The following is a 4,140-nucleotide window of genomic DNA, read 5'->3' as shown; positions in this document are numbered from 1 at the left end:
AAAAATATGAGGAGCTTCAAAAGGTGTCAAAAATGAGACGAGCATGATACGATCTGAAAAATAGGAGGAGCATGAAGTGGTGTTGAAAAACATGAAGAGCCTGAAAAGTTGTGAAATATATGAGGAGCTTGAAAAGGTGTCAAAAATATGAGGAGCATGAAACGGTCTGAAAAATAGGAGGTGCATGAAGTGGTGTTGAAAAACATGAAGAGCCTGAAAAGCTTTGAAAAATATGAATAGCTTCAAAGGTGTCAAAATTATGAGGAGCATGAAACGGTCTGAAAAATAGGAGGAGCATGAAGCGGGGTTGAAAAACCTGAAGAGCCTGAGAAAGTGTGAAAAATATGAAGAGCTTCAAAAGGTGTGAAAAATATGAGGAGCTTCAAAAGGTGTCAAAAATGAGACGAGCATGATACGATCTGAAAAATAGGAGGAGCATGAAGTGGTGTTGAAAATCATGAAGAGCCTGAAAAGTTGTGGAAAAATAGGAAGAGCTTCAAAATGTGTCAAATATATGAGGAGAATGAAATGGTCTGAAAAATAGGAGGAGCATTAAACGGTGTGGAAAAACATGAAGAGCCTGAAAAGGTGTGGAAAAATAGGAAGAGCTTCAAAATGTGTCAAATATATGAGGAGAATGAAACGGTCTGAAAAATAGGAGGAGCATGAAACGGTCTGAAAAATAGGAAGAGCATGAAACGGTCTGAAAAATAGGAGGATCATGAAGCGGTGTTGAAAATCGTGAAGAGCCTGAAAAGGTGTGAATAATGTGAAGAGCTTCAACAGGTGTCAAAAACTTGAGGAGAATGAAACGGTCTGAAAAATAGGAGGAGCATGAAGCTGTGCTGAAAAACATGAAGAGCCTGAAAAGGTGTGAAAAATATGAAGAGCTTCAAAAATTGTAAAAAATGAGAGCAGCATGAAACGGTCTGAAAAATAGGAGGAGCATGAAGCTGTGTTGAAAAACATGAAGAGCCTGAAAAAATGTGAAAAATATAAAGAGCTTCAAAAGGGGTGAAAAATATGAATAGCATGATATTGTCTGAGAAATAGGAGGAGCATGAAGCGGTGTTCAAAAACATGAAGAGCCTGAAAAGTTGTGAAAAATATGCAAAGCTTCAAAAGGTGTCAAAAATTAGATGAGCATGAAACGGTCTGAAAAATTGGAGGAGCAAGAAGTAGCGTTGAAAAAAATGAAGAGCCTGAAAAGGTGTGAAAAATATGAAAAGCTTCTAAAGGTGTCAAAAATATGAGGAGCATGAAACGGTCTGAAAAATAGGAGGAGCATGAAGCGGTGTTGAAAAATATGAAGAGCCTGAAAAGGTGTGAAAAATATGAAGAGCTTCAAAAGGTCTCAAAAATATGAGGAGCATGAAACGGTCTGAAAAATAGGAGGAGCATGAAGCGGTGTTCAAAAACATGAAGAGCCTTAAACGGTGTGAAAAATATGAAGACCTTCAAAAGGTGTCAAAATATGAGGAGCATGAAACGGTCTGAAAAATAGGAGGAGCATCAAGCGGAGTTGAAAAACATGAAGAGCCTGAGAAAGTGTGAGAAATAGAAAGAGCTTCAAAAGGTGTGAAAAATATGAAGAGCTTCAAAAGGTGTCAAAAAATAGATGAGCATGAAACTGTCTGAAAAATAGGAGGAGCATGAAGTGGTGGTGAAAAAAATGAAGAGCCTGAAAAGGTGTGAAATATATGAAGAGCTTCAAATGTTGTCAAGAATATGAGGAGAATGAAGCGGTCTGAAAAATAGGAGGAGCATGAAGCGCTGTTGAAAAACATGAAGCACCTGAAAAGGTGTGAAAAATATGAAGAGCCGCAAAAGGTGTCAAAATGAGATGAGCATGAACCGGTCTGAAAAATAGGAAGAGCATGAAGTGATGTTGAAAAAAATGAAAAGCCTGAAAATGTGAGAAATATATGAAGAGATTCAAAAGGTGTAATATTATGAGGAGAATGAAACGGTCTGCATAATAGGAAGAGTATGAAATGGTGTTCAAAAACATAAAGAGCATGAAACGGTGTGAAAAATATGAAGAGTTTCAAAAGGTGTGAAATACATGAGGAGGAATAAACGGTCTGAAAAATAGGAGGAGCATGAAGCGGTGTTCAAAAACATGAAGAGTCTGAAAAGGTGTGAAAAGTATGAAGAGTTACTAAAGGTGTCAAAAATATGAGGAGCATGAAACGGTCTGAAAAATGGGAGGAGCATGAAATGGTGTTCAAACACATGAAGAGCCTGAAAGGTGTGAAAAATATGAAGAGTTACTAAAGGTGTCAAAAATATGAGGAGCATGAAACGGTCTGAAAAATACGAGGAGTATGAAGCAGTCTTGAAAAACATGAAGAGCCTGAAAACGTGTGAAAAATATGAAGAGCTTCAAAAGGTGTGAAAAATATGAAGAGCTTCAAAAGATGTCAAAAATGAAATGAGCATGAAACGGTCTGAAAAATAGGAGGAGCATGAAATGGTGTTGAAAAAAATGAAGAGCTTGAAAAGGTGTGAAATATATGAAGAGCTTCAAAAGGTGTCAAAAATATGAGGAAAATGAAACGGTGTGAAAAATAGGAGGAGCATGAATCGGTGTTGAAAAACATGAAGAGCCTGACAAGGTGTGAAAAATATGAAGAGTTTCTAAAGGAGTCAAAAATATGAGGAGCATGTAACGGTCTGAAAAATAGAAGGAGCATGAAGTGGTGTTGAAAAACACGAAGAGCCTGAAAAGGTGTGAAAATATGAAGAGCTTCAAAAGGTGTCAAAAATATGAGGCGCATGAAACGATCTGAAAAATAGGAGGAGCATGAAGCGGTGTTCAAAGACATGAAGAGCCTGAAAAGGTGTGAAATATATGAAGAGCTTCAAAAGGTGTCAAAAATATGAGGAGCATGAAACGGTCTGAAAAATATGAGGAGCATGAAACGGTGATCAAAAACATGAAGAGCCTGAAAAGGTGTGAAATATATGAACAGCTTCAAAAGGTGTCAAAAATATGAGGAGCATGAAACGGTCTGAAAAATAGGAGGAGCATGAAGTGGTGTTCAAAAACATGAAGAGCCTGAAAAGGTGTGAAAAATTTGAAGAGCTTCAAAAGGTTTCAAAATTATGAGGAGCATGAAACGGTCTGAAAAATAGGAGGAACATGAAGTTGTGTTCAAAAACATGAAGAGCCTGAAAAGGTGTGAAAAATATGAAGAGCCTCAAAAGGTGTGAAATATATGAGGAGCATGATATGGTTTGAAAAATAGGATTAGCATGAAGCGGTGTTCAAAAACATGAAGAGTCTGAAAAGTTGTGAAAAATATGAAAAGCTTCAAAAGATGTCAAAAATGAGATGAGCATGAAACGGTCTGAAAAATATGAGCAGCATGAATCGGTGTTGAAAAACATGAAGAGCCTGAAAAGGTATGAGAAATATGAAGAGCTTCAAAAGGTGTCAAAAATAATAGGAGTATGAAACGATCTGCAAAATATAAGAAGCAAGAACTTGTGTTCAAAAACATGAAGAGCCTGAAAAGGTGTCAAAAATATGAAAAGCTTCAAAAGGTGTCAAAAATATGAGGAGCATGAAACGGTCTGAAAAATAAGAGGAGCATGAAGCGGTGATGAAAAACATGAAGGGCATGAAAACGTGTGAAAAATATGAAGAGCTTCAAAAGGTGTGAAATACATGAGGAGTTTGAAACGGGCTGAAAAATAGGAGAAGCAGGAAGTGGTGTGGAAAAATATGAAGAGCCTGAAATGGTGTGAAAATATGAAGAGCTTGAAAAGTTGTAAAAATATGAGGAGAATGAAACGGTCTGCAAAATTGGAGGAGCATGAAGCGGGGTTGAAATCATAAAGAGCCTGAAAAGTTGTGAAAAATATGAAGAGTTTCAAAAGATGTGACAAATATGAAGAGCTTCAAACGAGTCAAAATGAGATGAGCATGAAACGCTCTGAAAAATAGGAGGAGCATGAAGTGGTGTTGAAAAAAATGAAAAGCCTGAAAAGGTGTGAAATATATGAAGAACTTGAAAAGGTGTAAAAATATGAGGAGCATGAAACCGTCTGCAAAATAGGAGGAGCATGAAATGGTGTTCAAAAACATGAAGAGCATGAAAAGATGTGAAAATTATGAAGAGCTTCAAAAGGTGT

This window comes from Dama dama, unplaced genomic scaffold, assembly GCF_033118175.1.
Source record: "Dama dama isolate Ldn47 unplaced genomic scaffold, ASM3311817v1 ptg000109l, whole genome shotgun sequence".
NCBI classification, from domain to species: domain Eukaryota; kingdom Metazoa; phylum Chordata; class Mammalia; order Artiodactyla; family Cervidae; genus Dama; species Dama dama.
Note: the sequence above shows the minus strand (reverse complement) of the source record.